Genomic DNA, 18,561 nt, shown 5'->3' with positions numbered 1-18,561 from the left:
TCATTTAAAGAAACATTTGATTGGACTCGACGTTTCGACCAGAAGCTGGCCTTCATTCGCACTCCTGATGAAGGCCAGCTTCTGGTCGAAACGCTGAGTCCAATAAAATGTTTCTTTAAATGAAGCGTACACTTCGCTCTCTCTCTCTCTCTCTCTCTCTCTCTCTATATATATATATATATATATATATATATATATATATATATATATATAGAGAGAGAGAGAGAGAGAGAGAGAGAGAGAGAGAGCGAAGTGTACGCTTCATTTAAAGAAACATTTTATTGGACTCAACGTTTCGACCAGAAGCTGGCCTTCATCAGGAGTGCGAATGAAGGCCAGCTTCTGGTCTATATATATATATATATATATATATATATATATATATATATATATATATATATATATATATATATATATATATTGTAGTGAACTACACGAGGATATACGAAGACGAGGATTAAGTAGGTGATAATATCACGAAGACGAGGATAAGGACGACGAAGTGCCGCTGCGCTGCTCGTGCTCGCTTGTGTATGCTGAGACTGGCTGTGTTCTTGTGTGGTTCGCCGTGAAACTTCGACAGGGCTATTATCCCTGTTAAAGCACAGTAAAAACCCCCTTTCACTTGGTGGAGGTGAGCATTTCCTGCCGCCCTGGAGCTCCGCAGCCGCACACTCCCGACACAAGCAATGACCGACGCTACTACCCCCAGTCCAACCGGCCCATCATCCGCGGTGTTCTGCGCTGGAGCTTTGCGCCAGCGTGATCCTCCAATCTTCAGCGGAACCGGCGACCATGACGTGGAAGACTGGCTGGCTTCATATGAGCGGGTCAGTATTCACAACCACTGGGACGACAACCAAAAACTCAATAACGTCATTTTCTACCTAACGGACGTTGCAAACCTATGGTTCCGCAACCACGAGGCCGATATCACATCGTGGTCTACTTTCAAAGCTAGTTTTGCCGATATTTTCGGCCGGCCTGCAGTGCGCAAATTGCGCGCTGAGCAACGCCTGCGCGGCCGTGCACAGCTTCCTGGTGAGAATTTTACCAGCTATATTGAAGATGTCGTAGACCTCTGCAAGCGCGTGGACGCTTCAATGTCAGAGAGCACCAAGATAGACCACATTATGCAAGGCATTGATGATGACGCGTTCCAGATGCTTCTGGCTAAAAATCCAACCACCGTCGTCGACGTTATCAACGCATGCCACAACTTTGATGAATTACGCAAGCGCCGTAACATCACTCGCTCTTCGCTCTCAAACCCCGCGCCGCTTGCAGCTTTAACACCTGAAGCAGACCAGTCCACCTTGCTGCCACAAATACAGCAGTTCGTTCGAGAAGAAGTTGCCCGTCAACTATCCCTCGTTCGCCAACGTCCTGACGCTCCCACTCCTTTAGTGCCAAAGCTGCAGCAAGTCATCCGCCAACAAGTTGCGGAAGCACTCCCCACGCTTCCTGAAACTCCTTCTGTTGCTCCTTTGACATACGTCGAAGCACCAGTCCAGTATAGTCAACCTGCTGTTCCAGCCCCTTTGACCTACGCGGCTGTGGCTGCGCGGCCACCGCCTGAGCCGTCACAACCCATGCAGCCTGTTCTACGCCCTGCACCGCTTTCTCAAACGGCCCCGCTTCATCCGCCCACTGCGCGCTATTACAACCCTTCGGGTACTTCTGACAATCGTCCTATTTGCTACTACTGTGGTTTCGCTGGACATGTGGCCCGCCGATGTCGTCGTCGCATGGCCGAGCCTGCGTCTTCTGATTACTCGCCACCGCTGCTTCGTTCTGCCCACTCTCCGCCTGCGTATGCCCCAGAACAGCGTTCATATACAACGCGTCGTTCTCCTTCTCCGCGTCGCCGGTCACTCTCACCAATGCGCCGGCGACCACCACCTGCTGACGAGGGAAACTAAGCTCCGCGGTTCCTGAGGCAAGAACTGCGTACTCTGCGAAAAGCTCAAGGCCTCATATTCCACCCACGAACATTATAATGATTTCTATCGATGGTCTGTCCGTATATGCGCTGGTCGATACGGGTGCTGCAGTGTCAGTGATTCATGAGCAACTCTGCCGACGATTACGAAAAGTTACGACGTCATTTAACGGTTTGTCGCTCCGCACTGCCAGTGAAGAGAGGATTGCACCTTTAGCAGCATGTACAGCGCGTGTCGTCATTGAAGGTATTTTGTACAGTGTCGAGTTCGTAGTTTTGTCATCTTGTTCTCACGACGTGATCCTCGGATGGGACTTCTTGTCTAAAAATAACGCCGTGATCGATTGCGCCCGAGCTGAAGTAGAATTTTCTGCACTGTGCGACGCACTGCCCGACGACAGCCGTTCAGTGTGTCCTCAAAAGCTGACCATCGCTGAAGATGTCGACGTAGCACCAGAGGCTTGTGCCCTTGTGCCTCTTTCGTGTCCTGCCGCGTCAGACGTTAGTGTTTTATTTACACCGTCTGCATCCTTCATCCACCGCAAGAACCTGCCGCTGCCATCTGCTGTTCTCGATGTTCACGGTGGCTTCACGAAGCTACTCATCTACAATCCGTCCCCACGCCCGATTACTCTGCTACGTGGGGAATCTCCCGGTTCCATTCAACCAGCCCACCTTCTCTCTGACCTGGATGCCTCCGAGACCTACCGCAGTAACTACATTGATGCTCTGCAGTCCGATCCGACGCCTGATTCGTTGCCAGACGACTTCTTCCGAACCGCCATCGATGAGGCTCTTCCTTCCACCTACCGGACTCAGCTCGTGGCCCTTTTACAGACATTTCGCTTTGCTTTCGACGCCGCCCACACACCTCTCGGCCGCACTTCAACAGTCGCGCATTACATTCAGACCGGCTCTAACTCGCCTTTTCGACAGCGCCCCTATCGTGTGTCAGCGGCAGAGCGTCGCGTGATCAATGAACAAGTTGAGGACATGCTACAACGTGGTGTAATTCGTCCATCACAAAGCCCCTGGTCCTCACCAGTGGTGCTAGTGAAAAAGAAAGATGGCTCGTTTCGCTTTTGTATTGATTACCGGCGCCTCAACAAAATTACCCACAAGGACAATTACCCCCTTCCGCGTATAGACGACGCTCTTGATTGCCTCCAAGGTGCCGAGTACTTTTCATCTCTTGATTTACGTTCAGGTTACTGGCAAGTACCAATGGCCGCCTGTGACAGAGAGAAGACCGCATTTGTGACGCCGGATGGCCTCTATGAATTTAATGTGATGCCCTTCGGTCTGTGCAATGCGCCCGCCACATTCGAGAGGATGATGGATAACATCTTGCGGAAGTTCAAGTGGCACATCTGCCTCTGCTACTTGGACGACATTGTTGTCTTTTCCGCCGACTTCGCTACGCACCTAGAGCGCTTGCGGCAAGTTTTGGTTTGCCTTACTGACGCCGGCCTGCAGCTGAATCTCAAGAAGTGTCACTTCGGTGCCAGGGAGTTGACTATTTTGGGGCACATCGTCTCTAAGGAAGGTGTTCGCCCTGATCCGGCCAAGCTGCGCGCAGTGGCGGAGTTTCCTAAGCCGGTTTCTCTCAAGCAACTTCGAAGCTTCATAGGTCTATGCTCCTATTTTCGGCGCTTCGTGCAGAATTTTGCTTCGATAATTGCACCCCTGACGAAACTACTCGGAGGAAACAGTGACTTAACTGCGTGGTCGGTCGAGTGCGACGAAGCGTTCAACGCATTGCGCCGTCTTTTGACTTCGCCACCAATCCTTCGCCACTACGACCCGACAGCACCCACCGAGGTCCATACTGATGCGAGTGGCGTTGGCCTCGGAGCTGTCTTGGCACAACGGAAAAACGGTTTTCACGAATACGTCGTCGCGTACGCGAGTCGTATCCTCTCTAAAGCTGAACGCAACTACTCAGTTACAGAAAAGGAGTGTTTGGCAATTGTGTGGGCATTAACAAAATTCCGACCCTACCTTTACGGTCGCCAGTTTGACGTCGTCACGGACCACCACGCGTTATGTTGGCTGTCCTCTCTTAAAGACCCGTCCGGCCGCCTCGCACGATGGGCTCTTCGCCTACAGGAATTTGACATCCGCGTTATATATCGCTCTGGCCGTAAACACATGGACGCCGACGCACTATCTCGTTCTCCCGTCTCCAACGAACCTGCTTGCTCTACGGCGGCTGATCCCGTCCTCTCCTCTCTAACCATCGCTGACATGCCTGCGGAGCAGCGAAAAGACCCGTGGCTCGCATCTCTTATCGAGATCGTGTCCGCTTCTCCTAACGCTGCTGCGCCTTCTCGGGCTTTACGCCGTCAAGCACCACACTTTGCCCTACGAGACGGTCTTCTCTACCGCCGCAATTATATGACTGATGGTCGACGGTGGCTTCTCGTCATTCCCCGCCATTTACGACATGAAATTTGCACCTCTTTCCATGCCGACCCTCAGTGTGCCCATCCTGGTGTATTGAAGACGTTTCAAAGGATCTCTCAACGCTACTATTGGCGCGGCATGTACGGCTATATTCGCAAATACGTCCGCTCCTGCATCGCCTGTCAGCGCCGAAAGTCATCCACACCTCGTGCTTCTGGCCCCTTACAACCACTTCCATGCCCGGCCCGCCCTTTTGACCGCATTGGCGTCGACCTTTACGGGCCACTTCCCTATATATATATATATATATATATATATATATATATATATATATATATATATATATATATATATATATATATATATAGAGAGAGAGAGAGAGAGAGAGAGAGAGAGAGAGGTTGGGCTCCTGCCAAAACGTCGATTCCAAATAAACTTGGAAACAGTATGAAGCAATTTTTCACTTGTATGTAACCTCTAGCAACCAAGTACGTCTATTTACTTATGCTATATATATATATATATATATATATATATATATATATATATATATATATATATATATATATATACCTATCCATACTACTCAATAAATCTTACACAAATGCTGGTAATTATATTTCGGAAGTATCAAGGATATTTTGAACACGGGGTAGAAAAACGTAGCATTAGAAGCTTCTTTGAAGAACACAAGCAAACGGCGGAAGAGATTTCGTGAATTCAGTTTCGGTGGCGCGCAGAAATTATGGCGATCAGGAACTTGAAAAATACTCGAAAATGCATATGGTTGCACAGAGGAAGTCGGTGACTTTTCTCATAACTACGACGCACTTAAAGAAAGCATACCTCCCTTCAATGCTCGAAATCAGTTAGAAGCAGAGAGAAATGAGATAAGGTGAAAACCATAAAAATAGCTCCGCCGAGGTGGTAAAGTTGTAAGGGCGCTTGACTATCTGCCCAAGGATACGGGATCGAATCCTGGCCGCGGCGGCCCCTTTTCGATGGAGGCGAAAACCAAGGCGCGCATGTGCTGTGCGATGTGAGCGCACGGAAAGAACTCCAGGAGGTCGAAAGTTATGGAGCCCTCCATACGGCATCTCTCATAGCCTGAGTTCGTTTGGGACGTTAAACCCCATAAACCAAAAAGTGAGGTAATTGTCGTATTGAAAAGGAAAGGGCACATGATGGACCCTTGGGGAGTACCACTCCTCTAAGATAATAAGGAGGTGATGCGTGTTGGCCAGAGTGGACTTCAGCGATGCGGTTTGTAAGAAATGCCCCGATATAAGTGTACTACGTAGTACGCCATTATGATTGCGCGATAGTCAACGTGCTCAAATTCTTTGGATAAATCCAGAGCTAGGATAGCCTTTGTGTGGCCTCGATGTCTGGGTCAAAGACGTCTGTGGGAATCTGCAGCATGGCATCCTGCGTGCACAAATGGGAATGGAAGCCAATCATGCTGTGGGGGTAGACAGTGTTGTCCGTCATGCGTTGATTGAGTCTCGCCAGCACGAAGTTTTCAAAGTGTTTCTCGAGACACGAATTGAGAGAGATGGGGCGTAGGTTGACTTTTGTGAGTGGTTTGTTTGGTTCAGCTATAAATATAACTGGCTGATGTCAAGGCTATACAAGGGTGCCCTCCGCCCTGTATTTGTTAAAGTAGTCCATAATCGATCGTGATCGATTAATCATCCAGGTTCCGGAGCATGTAGTTGGAAGTTTTGTCAACACCTCGAAAGGAAGAGGTAGGAAAAGTCAGGAGGGCTGCTCTGACTTCGGCTTCCGTAATATCTACGTCGAGAGTGGAGTTTGGCCTCTGTAGGGAAGAAGAAGTCGTATGTCCTGCGACTTCTGCGTTTGTCTGAGGCTGTTCAAGAGGACGTCTAGAGTTAGGTCTGTGTTCTGTACGAGTCGAATGACGTGGTGTTGCTTAGCTGTTTTGGAGGGTGCAGAGTCGATGGGATGCCGAAGGATTTGCTAAGCTCGCTCGGTGGATAGATTGCCGGCCATGCTGTCACAAACCTGTCCACAGTTGAACAAGCAGAGCTCCTCTGTATGTTGGGAGATATATGACTGCAGTGTGGCCAACCGCTTTTTCAGAGCGTGGTTAGGTTTGTTCTTTTCTAGCGCTCCAATAGGCTACGATATGTGTTTCAGAGACGGACAAGTCGAGTCTAGTGCAGGAGTGCCCTGTGTTTCGATATGTTGGGTGTGCGTGGAGACATCGGTCATGAGTGGGCTCACCCATTGGTCGATATCTGTGATGGTGGTGGTAGCTAGCTTGCCCATTTGCAGTTTGCGTATCCCAGTTTGACAGCTTGTGTGTAAGTAATTTCTTGTGAGGCTGTGTGAACGGGACAGTGAAAGAGATAATGTAGTGGTCGCTGCCTAGTGTGTCCTGTTCTACGGGATGTTCATGAAGTGGCGGTTGAGCATCAGATCTTCAATGATGTCCATACAGATGCTATTGCCGATTCACCTGGGAGTAGGAAAGTTATTCGGAAGTACAGGTTCGCCAATTTGCTCGGTGCTAAAAACAACAGCTTTAAATGTGCATGCTGGCAACATTTATAAATCTATGTGAAAGCTTATTTTCGTGTGGCATCACTTCAGGGTACACCTTCGCGCGTCCTTTCTGAGCATTATTCTTGCTCTTCTCCTTCGTCTTCTTGTAGTCTTTTCTGTCTAGCGGTTCCCTTTGTTTTAAACAATATCAGGTTTGTTATCTGGCGGCGGCAGCATTTCACAGTGTAAATTAGTTTCGCACCGATACATCCGATTTCAATTACTCGTGTGGTACCAGTCAATCGCTGTCGCGCGCGATGTAGCGGAAAGCGTCTGCTTATCCTGGTAAGCTTGTCTGAGGCTGCCAAAACGGCTTGAACTAGCACTATAGCTGCCTCGATCTGCTTAATTCAGGCTATTGACACTTTAACGCAGTCATGTTTAGGATCCCGTTAACCTAGAAAAATCCAACTTCAGTGCGTTGTGTGCGAAAAACGTTGTTGGAGGCACCTAGACCGCTTGTAAATGCGGTAAGGCGAAAGCCTTCCCTACGACTCTACTCATTTGCTTCTTTTTTTCCTTTATTGCGTTGTCTCTTTTTTTTTCTATTTTCTTGCTATTTTTTTTCTGTCTTACTCTTTCAACTTGTTTCTTTTTTGTAGTTCTTTTATTAACGGTTACTCTCTCTTCTCTCTTTCCCTACACCTTTCCTCTTTCAACCTTGACAGACTGTTTTCGATATTGTGACGCAATGAGGAGGCACGACAATAAAGCTTTGCAACGGGCTTGCATGTTTTCTGCACACTTGTGACGTATTTGCACAAATTCGACATTGGTTTAGGTTTGATGTCTGCACGCTATATCGACGTCCATGGCTTTTCGATGTCTAATTGTCATTTACTTCACATCGACTAAATTTTTCTCATCGAGACAATTTTTCACCGTGTGCCTCATACAACCATTATTTTTGCTCATAAATCACGTCACTCTTCCACAGAGATGTAAAGACCCCCTCTGCGGACGTACACTGTGCACACCCATGAGCCTATGAAAGCGTTCGCCTCAGAATCACGGCCATGGCTTTAGCAGGTGTTATATTTGGGGGCAGGCATGGCGGACGCTGATAGGACGTATGATTGTCTGACGTCACGTGACCACTGGCATAGCTGATTTGACATGAGCTTTGAGACGAGTAAAATCCAATCAGCCGTCCAGGAGCCTAGCTTGCATCCTACATCAGACACGCTGCCCCTAAGTTATGCAGTCATGTCCGTACGCACACGAAATCGTAGTCACGAAATCGGCGCACATTTTTAAGTCAGCGCGGCGCGAAAGCAGCCCTCACGGCGTCTACGTAGTCGACTCCGCGCGAGGGGAGACCGTAGCCTTGCACGCATCGGCGTCACCCTCCTTCTCATCACTCGGCGGCGACTGAGACTCACCCGAGGTGGAACGGAATGATAGATCAAATCGGGAGGCCTGTGGTGAAACAGCCTCGGGACAAGGGAGGCCTTGGCATCCCTGACCTGGGCATAGTAACCGCAGTGCTACACGTCAGATGGACAAGCAGCTAACTGCTTGGAGCGACTCAGAGGCCTACAGGCCGACATAGATATTCTGGCAGTACCGTTAAAAAATCTAGCCAATCTTTTGACGCCGAAACTCCCCCCTAGGTATAGTCAGAGATCTGCCTTATATGCGTCCAAGCTGGAATCTGATACTGGCAAACTTTTTGGATGCAAGCAGAGCGACGTTCATGTATCGCCTTGCGCGCGGCTTTCTCCTGTTACGACCAAGCATCCGCATTTGCGCGCTCTATTGTTCGCCTGTGGGCATGAATAAGTGCTTTGGAAATGCGGTGATGGTCCAATGGCTCTAAGTGAGCCTGTTTCCAGGAATCCTGTTTTGTAAGCATGTTTTGCTTTGTGGACAACCTGCAAATGCCAAATTGGCCCTGTCAAGAGAACCTCTGGAAAAACACAAAGAAACGTCCCCCTGCGGGAAATAGCAGGAAGTGCTTTCTTTTGTTCACCCTTCCAGTAGAGAAGTGCTATCTTCCAGTGATGAATGCCTCCTATCCAAAGGAGACGACAGAGTGACATGTCCGCTGACGTGCAGGACAAGAAAGGAGCATGACTCATACGGCCATTAAGTGATTTCCCGGGAATGCAGGAAAGATTTGCAATTGTCGAAAAGGGACCATGTTGGGAGCCCTATGCGGCGCCACGTGCACTCGGGTTTCTGAGAAGTAAAACCCCTTGTCAGAACCAGCCTGTGGTTTCTTTGCTGAAGAATAGAAATGTACCTCCTCTCCTCGCCGTTCCCAAGCTTTTCCCGCCAACAAGTGATCACGCCCAACGAATGAATGCCGGACCAGTCAGTGCTTCAGACCATCAGTGCAGTGATGTGTTCGATTGGATGCCGATACCTGAGGGGCGTGCCCTGGATTTGGTTGGTCAGCATCTTCAGAGAGGGGCTGGACATAGGGGGTTTTTAAGGACGCTGCAGAGCACGAAATGTCGCTCTGGGCCCTGGGTAAACGGCTCATCCAGTCGCTTCTCGCTATGAACTCTTAACGCTTGCCATTTTGCTGATGTACCCTTCTTTTTCGTGTAAATAATCTTGTAAATAAGTTTCTCAAAGTGCCATTAAACCTGCTTGTACATATTTCACCAACTTCGAAGATTCAATCCTACTTCAACCCCGAGTCTCTGCACGCTACCAAGTGAAGGCCGGGTCGACATAGCCCCAGCGTCACGACAACTGGTGGCAGCGGTGGGATCTGAATCTACAAGCACAACGACTGGTGCCCAGCGTTGGGATCTGAATCTACAAGCCACAACATCTGATGACTGGAGGTGGGGTCTGAATCTACAAGCACAACATCTGGTGATTGGAGGTGGATCTGAAGCTACAAGCCACAACACCTTGTGATCGGAGGTGGCATCTCAAGCAACAAGCAGGAGCAACAATCGGCCAAGAGGGCAGCTCGGAACATCGATCGCATGTGTGGGTGAGTGCTTGGCTTTTCTTCTGATGTGGACCAGGTTCTAGAACAGGGTTAGATTTTAAGAACTGGTAAAAAGTGTTGAAACGCCTTTAGGTTTGGTAGTTTGCACTGTTGTTTTGGAAGTAGCCGACACTCGGAGCGATCATGGACCTACAAAAGCTGCAGAAACCGGAACTGTTGCTATTGTGTGAGGAATTGGGAATTAATACAAGTGGTTTGGCACGAAAACCCTTGATTATAAAGGCAATCACTGATCTGGGAACCGATGATGAGGAGCTCAGTGAAGCATGGAACCTCATCGGGCAAAAAAAGGAACAGCTCAGACAGCAGAAAGAGGAAAGGGAGCGCGAACGTCAGAGGGAAAAAGAGGAAAGAGAGCGTGAACTTGAGAGGGAAAAAGAGGAAAGGGAGCACGAACGTGAGAAGCTTGAAAGAGAAGCAAAAAAGCTGGACCAAGAAATTGAGCTCCGGAAATTAGAACTAGAGTTGAGCAAGAGGTCGGGCGATTGTCCCCAGCTAGCGGTACCTCGTCTCAACAAGGAGGCAGATTTCAAGATGTCAAAGTACATGCAGCCATATGTGATATCAGGGGATATCGGTCTGTATCTGGCTAACTTTGAGCGAACCTGCGAAAAACTGTCCTTCCAGCGAGACACTTGGTCTCAGAGATTATTGACGGTTCTGCCCAGCGAGGCAGCGGAGGTTGTCGCGCGGCTAAGCAAGGAGGACGCGGACAACTACGAGAAGGTCAAAGCTTGCCTTCTGAGAAAGTATAGGCTTAGCGCCGAGGCGTTCAGACAACGTTTTCGGAACGCTACTAAGTCCAGGGACGAGAGTTACCCTGAATTCCTGTACAATTTAAGAGTAAATTTGGGCGAGTGGCTAAAGAGCACAGATTCCTACAGTGATAGGGACGCTGTAGTCGAGCGAATTCTTTTGGAGCAGTTTTATAACTGCCTCCCAGAAAAAGAAAGAAATTGGTTACAGGACAGAGGCGAAATTAAGTCGGCAACTGAAGCTGCCGAACTTATTGAGGAGTATGCTTCGCGCCGACAATTCAGCAACCCAGCAGTGGATAGGCCCCGCAATCCCAAGTTCAGTGTGAAAAACCGTCAGGAAAGGCACTTTGCTAGAGTTGGAAACGAAGAAATGAAGGTTTCTTCAGGCAAATTCCCTAGAAAGGACGGCAGTGAGAAAAGTGGGGAAGTGACCAACGTGCAGAACACAAAGAATAAGCTTGAGGCTAGGAAGCCGCTCACATGCTTTAGGTGTAATGAGCAGGGTCACATTGCCGTCAACTGCCGGAAAGAAAAGATTGCTTTCTCGTATGTCAGGGACTGCGATGAAAATATGCAGCTTTTAGAACCCTACCTGCATGACCTAGTAGTCAACGGGAAGCCTTGCAAGGTACTGCGCGATTCGGCCGCAACGATGGATGTTGTCCATCCGGCGTATGTATCGCCTTCCGACTATACAGGACAGTGTGCATGGATCCGACAGGTAGTTGAGGAACAGAGTGTGTGCTTGCCAATCGCGAACGTGGTCATCGAGGGCCCTTTCGGCGAATTAACAACCGAGGCTGCCGTTTCAGGAAAGCTTCCTAAGTGCTATCCGTATTTGTTCTCCAACAAATCGGACATGCTACTGCGAAAGAGGGGCATCCTGTTCGGAGACAGAGTTGTGCAAGCCTTAACACGTTCAAGGGCGCGAGAACTAGCTACACTGCTCATACCAGAAAATTCCACAGCGGAAGAAACGGCAGTTAAAACAGTGGTCGATGTGGAAGATAGCAGGTCAGAAAACTTTGAGAGCGAGGCATCTCAGATATGTCAACTTGAAAGTGAGCTTGATGAGACGCGGAATGAGGACGTTCTTGAGAGTAACCTCTTGCCGCCAGTGTCTAGTAATCTCACGAGACTTTTAAGTGGAACTCGAGAGGACTTAGCTATGGAGCAAGCCAATGATCATAAGATACAGGAGCTTCTCAAAAAGACGGAGCAGAGAGGAGAACTAAAGAAATCCCAGCTGTCCGATCTGGGCGAGATAATAACAGAGTTTGAGGCCTGCTTCGTGGACAGGCCAGGCAGAACTGATTTGACTGAGCACGATATTGAGCTGACTTCAGACGTGCCAGTGCGATCAAGGTGCTACCGATTTTCTCCAAGGCAAAGAGGAATTCTGGATAGGGAAGTAACTCGCATGCTGGAATTAGGAGTAATAAAACCCTCGGAAAGCGATTATGCTTCGCCTATGATCTTAGTAGAAGCTCCAGGTAAAGACCCTAGGCCTGTGGTAGACTACCGAAAGCTAAATTCTCTCACCAGGGATCAAGTGTATCCTATTCCGAATATTGAGGAGAGAGTAGAACAGGTCAGTAGAGCGGCATATGTGACTACGCTGGACCTTACTCGAGGATACTGGCAAGTACCGCTCACTGAACGCGCCAGCAGATACGCGGCTTTCGTCACTCCGACGGGCAGCTACCAGCCAACAATGATGAGTTTTGGGCTCAAAAATGCTCCATTTTGTTTTTCCCGACTCATGGATAGGGTTTTAAAGGGGTGTGAAACATTCGCAGTGCCTTACTTAGATGACATTGCGGTTTTTTCCGACTCATGGGCGGACCATATGGTACATCTAAGAGCTGTACTGAGCCTTTTGCGTCAAGCTTGACTAACCGTAAAGGCCGAGAAATGTTGCCTGGCAAGGGCGACCGTGGACTACTTGGGTCACAATGTAGGTCAAGGTTTCAGGAAACCCAGCGAGATTAAGATTTCTGCGGTAGCAGACTACCCGCGGCCGAGCACGAAGACGGAAATTCGAGCATTCCTGGGTCTGACTGGGTACTACAATCACTACATCCCTAACTATTCAGCTTTGGCTAGCCCTCTGACCGACGCTCTCCGCAAGACAGAACCGACAAATGTAGTCTGGGACGAACAAAAGGAAGCCTCCTTCGTAAACCTGAAGGCTGTGCTGATTAGCCGTCCGGTATTGCGAGCTCCAGACTATGGCCGAGAATTCACGGTCCAGTGTGATGCCAGTGATCGAGGGTTAGGTGCTGTTCTCTGCCAGAGAGATGACGACGGTAATGAGCACCCCGTGCTCTACTTGAGCAGAAAGCTGAGTTCTAGAGAGAGGGCTTATTGCGCGTCAGAGAAAGAGTGCGCTTGCATTGTATGGGCCATTCAAAAATTGCAGTGCTATCTTGGAGGGGCCAAATTCACCGTAGAGACGGACCATTGTCCCCTGGCTTGGCTGCAAACTGCGACATCGAAGAACAGTCGCCTTCTTAGGTGGAGCTTGATTTTACAGCAGTACAATTTTGAAATAAGATACAAAAAGGGGAAGTTAAATGGGAATGCGGACGCGCTTAGCCGCTCTTTCTAAGCGGTCCGAGATGTTCCTCACCATGTATCCAAATTGATAATCAGGTTTTTTTTTTTTTTCGTGCGCTTGTATATGTGTGGCTATGTAAAGCAGCACGTTTGGTTTTCTAGGAATACGTGGGTCCTGAACGTCTTGAGAGTGGGCTTTTCTCGAACAACAATGGCAGTTTTCTTTTAACCTGGTCTCTTCAGACGGGAGCCGAGTGCTTGCTTCGACATGTGGTTGAGTTTCAGACAGCTCGAGCAATTTGGCCTACAACAATCAAGACAACGCGACAAGCAACAGCGAGCTTCAAGCGTTCACGTGCAGGCCATTAAGTCGTCTCTTCATGCAGCAGCTGGGACTGCTGCCCTCCGAGTCTCTTCTGGCGGGGGAGGAGGCTGTTACGACCAAGCATCCGCATTTGCGCGCTCTATTGTTCGCCTGTGGGCATGAATAAGTGCTTTGGAAATGCGGTGATGGTCCAATGGCTCTAAGTGAGCCTGTTTCCAGGAATCCTGTTTTGTAAGCATGTTTTGCTTTGTGGACAACCTGCAAATGCCAAATTGGCCCTGTCAAGAGAACCTCTGGAAAAACACAAAGAAACGTCCCCCTGCGGGAAATAGCAGGAAGTGCTTTCTTTTGTTCACCCTTCCAGTCGAGAAGTGCTATCTTCCAGTGATGAATGCCTCCTATCCAAAGGAGACGACAGAGTGACATGTCCGCTGACGTGCAGGACAAGAAAGGAGCATGACTCATACGGCCATTAAGTGATTTCCCGGGAATGCAGGAAAGATTTGCAATTGTCGAAAAGGGACCATGTTGGGAGCCCTATGCGGCGCCACGTGCACTCGGGTTTCTGAGAAGTAAAACCCCTTGTCAGAACCAGCCTGTGGTTTCTTTGCTGAAGAATAGAAATGTACCTCCTCTCCTCGCCGTTCCCAAGCTTTTCCCGCCAACAAGTGATCACGCCCAACGAATGAATGCCGGACCAGTCAGTGCTTCAGACCATCAGTGCAGTGATGTGTTCGATTGGATGCCGATACCTGAGGGGCGTGCCCTGGATTTGGTTGGTCAGCATCTTCAGAGAGGGGCTGGACATAGGGGGTTTTTAAGGACGCTGCAGAGCACGAAATGTCGCTCTGGGCCCTGGGTAAACGGCTCATCCAGTCGCTTCTCGCTATGAACTCTTAACGCTTGCCATTTTGCTGATGTACCCTTCTTTTTCGTGTAAATAATCTTGTAAATAAGTTTCTCAAAGTGCCATTAAACCTGCTTGTACATATTTCACCAACTTCGAAGATTCAATCCTACTTCAACCCCGAGTCTCTGCACGCTACCAAGTGAAGGCCGGGTCGACATAGCCCCAGCGTCACGACACTCCCCATCCGCGCAGGGCGTTCACACGGGCGAGCTTGCATCCAGTTTGCCCGTTCTGTGGTGGTCGTGAAGACATGGTGCATATATTTTCACAGTGTCTTCCCAGCAGCCCTCCTTCGACGAGTGGCTGACTTGATAGATCCCAGGAGTGCCGTATCAAACTGTCAGGCACCTCAACCCGTTGCCCAGGCATGCTGTGAAGCAGTTTGTGCTCTTGCTCGTTGAGTGCATAAACCAAGTCTGGTCTGCCAGGTGCGGCGCTGCGTATGGACGCAGTGTTCCAGGCCTTCGTGAGGTACTCGCACGAGTCCGCAGAGAGGTCTGGTTTCACCTCAGCCGTGAGCAGCGTCACCTAAGCGAGCAAAAGTTCATAGACGTGTGGAGCAGGCCACGGATTATTTGCACGATCTCTGGACGTACCATAGCAGTATTGATATGAAGCACTTTAGGGTTACAGTTGTCCTTCAGGACATCCGAGGTCCAAATAAAGTCCAGTCTCCCTGTGTTCGGCCTGCTGTCACAGCGGGGACCTTAAACACAGTTGGGATAGTGTTCGGTGACTGCTGTGTGCGTGTCACCACACGACTGCCCCTTGCCAGGGTACGGCCGTCATCCCGAAACAAAAAGCTCCGCCCCCCGGACATCCGGGAGGAGGAGGAGATACCGGGGATGATGTATGAATGATGACGGGCAGACAGGTTAAATGAGACCTTGAGGTGCGGCGCCTTCTGGAGCCAAACCTCCTCCCACCTGACAACGGCACCCGATGACCCGGCCGGAAGGTACTCGTCCTCTCCAGAAGTTTCGGCCGCGCTTAACCAATGACAACGCACGGCTCGGCGGGAGGAAAAGTGGGCGCTTAAACGAGCGAAGTTGCGTGTATGTGTGCGCTGGCCGTGGCGCGTCGTAAGATACAGACGAGGAGCGCCTTATTTATTGAGGTTGCGTAGCTTGAACGGCCAGCAAGCGTCTGAGCTAGTGTTGCTGCGAGTTAGCAAGTGCTACTGCTCGGCTCCCGGCGTCAACCCGCTGCTCGGCAAGCCCACTGCTCTGAGAGGGAGCATGGCGGCCACATCGTGACTCTCCAGATGTCGGTCTGCGGCAGCGTCCGGTGAACAATTTGTTGTTTGTTTATTTGACTATCTCGTGTATTGGTGAGTGTTGTAAAGCCTCTGTGTTATTGAATACCTGTTTACTTGCATGTTTTGCGTTGCCTCTCTGTGAACCTCATGTCTGTGTATTTTCAGTGTTAATGTGTATTCCTGTGTGTCGTCTCTTGCTGTGTATGAAGTTTGTTTTGCTTGTCACTTCCGACTCCGACACTTACTCTGGCTTGAACCGGCGAAAGCTGGGCACCAAACGGCCACCACCTTCTGTCACAACAAGGTAGTTGACTTCCGGCTGAGCTTGCCACGCAACTCGAGGGCATCTCCTTTTAGACCGAGACAGCTACGCCCATTCACTTTAAGCGTGTCTGGGAGCGTGTGCACCAATAGTGGCGCATCGTTAATATCACTATGTTAGTAACGGATAACACCCGCACGGCCTGGTTAAAGCGAACCACTCTATATATTTCTGCTGGCCTTTGTCACACGAATGTATGATAAAGAGTACGCGCGAAGTATTAGAGAAATAAGTTAAGGGATTACAGTGGGGCGAGTAGCAACATACTTGAACGAGAACGAGGATACGTAAGGAGACTTGCAAATGGTAGATATTACCGTTCTCGCGTCAAAATCTTAAAGGCAAGTCTTAATTGTCTCCCAGGGTTTTTCGTGTGTTCAGAAATGCGTCTCTGATTTGTCCGCATGCTTACAGCGCAAATGCGCCAGGACAATGGCCAATCTCGGCGCATATTTTGTGGCATGATTTAATGAAAATCATTTCCGCGCCTTACAGAGACACAATCACTTTTACGTATAGCAAATAAGGCGTGGTGTTTTTAACCTAATTGATTTAAAAGCCTCGTCAACCAGAAAATCCGGCGATAGCTTTGCGAGGAAAATTCCATGAGCATGGCGCTGGAAAGTGGTAGCTAGCAGCCTACATCGCCGAGCATTGATTGATTCATGGCGTCTGCAACTTAACAAGTCCACGTGAGATCAGAAGTATAGGAGCAGCTGCCATCTCGGGTTGCTCAGCTGATGTGGGCACGTGGAATAGTTATTTTCGTTCGGTATGCTAAGAATAAAACCGCTCGACAACCCACTCATAAGCAAACCTGTTCATAGTATTTTAAGACAGAGACAGCCTCTAGGTATTCGTCCACGAAAATGGATATTTGCGTACCCATTCTTACAGCTTCTAACTACTCACAAGCCGTTTTAGGCTCAAACATACCTTCAGGGATATTGTGACGTTTCCGGGGTATAATTCTCGTGTAAGAACTTCTTTGGTAAGAGCGTCATGTCCCCTCTCTCTGCTTCGTCTCATGTTAGCGCTGTTTTATCCAGAGAACTTCGACTGCTTTTCAGGCACAATCACCGTACAGAACAGTCTTAGGGTATCTGTGATGCCCTTTCAAGAACTGCACCCCGTGTACCGTTGACAGAACCCGATATAGATAATATCAAACTAGTTTCGATATCCACCAATAACGAGAGAAATTTAACCAGAAAAATTCGCTGATGGCTTCATACCAAAATTATGAGAACAGCCGCCTAAAATTTTTATTAAATGGGCCTCGTATATTCAACACTAATAAGTCGTTAAGTCGAGGTAATGAAACTAACTTTCGCAGAGTAACAGTTAAAGCTGAAGGGAAGGTTGAGGTACGCCGATGACTCACCACGTTACTTTTCAATCTCCCTTACAGAGAGGGCAAAATGCGTATACTGGACTACGTATACGCTCTTTAATGAGGAAGATGTATTGTGCGAATACATGTTCCAGCTCTTCTGCGCGCAGCCAAATCTCACTGTCAGCCATTCAAGCGAGTGTTGGAAATAAACGTATTCCGTGTAAAAGTGAGTGTGAAAATAAAATACTGGAAAAGCCAAAACGTCTCGTTGTGAACCTTTCAACAATATTTCATATGGTAAGTTTCCCAATCTATGTCTATGGGTATATTATTGCAACAATGTAACAAAATTGCTCAAAAACTATGTGGTAGTTGCTGCGAGTTGCCGTAACGCGAAGTCACAGACGTTCTTCGCGACCATGCACATCACTTATCAAGAATTGATGCCGTGTTCATCGATTTTGCGCAGGTACTAGGCATGGTGGCCGAAGTTGTCCCTATAATGAAAATTGCCAATGTTGACGTAAAGAACAATGTTTATACCTCGATTTTTGATCTTTTAACCAGCAGATGCCAGTTTGTTTCTGCTAATTGCTGCTCACTGACCAATGTTAAATCTGGTGCACTTCAGTGCTCAATGGCTCGGTCGCTTTTCTTTCTTGTATTTTGTATTCACATAAACAATAACCAAACGTTTACGGCCAGTTATTCGCCGATGGCTGTCTTTTGTAATCAGAATTACGCATTCTCACGGTACTGACGAAATCGTTACGTGGTGCAGACGGTCCAGCTTGAAATAAATGTGTTTAAAAACGAGAGCTAGAGCTTTAAGGAAACTGGAACCATTGATGCTTATTTTGTTCAATGATATCAATAACTCAGTCATAAAAAAATATACTGCCGTAAACTACAAAGGTGTTCACATTTCTTCAGAAAGGTCATGCCACAGGTTGCAACATAAAAACCATACCATCTAGGTCATTCGGTTTCTTGACACATTACTTGAAGTTTGGAAATAAACCAATGTATATTTTAGCTTGCGTCACCTTATTATATCACAGTTAGAAAATGCGATTGTAATTTGCAGCAAGCATGCGTTGCATAAAAAAGAATGCTTCGCCAGGTGACTTAAATGAGTCACACTGAAATAATACGGAAAGTTGAGCTAGTTGGTACATGATTGCAAATTACAAGCGCTGCGACGGA

The sequence above is a fragment of the Amblyomma maculatum genome, chromosome 5, assembly GCF_055883805.1.
Source record: "Amblyomma maculatum isolate TAMU_Amacu chromosome 5, ASM5588380v1, whole genome shotgun sequence".
Taxonomy (NCBI): Eukaryota; Metazoa; Arthropoda; class Arachnida; order Ixodida; family Ixodidae; genus Amblyomma; species Amblyomma maculatum.
Note: the sequence above shows the minus strand (reverse complement) of the source record.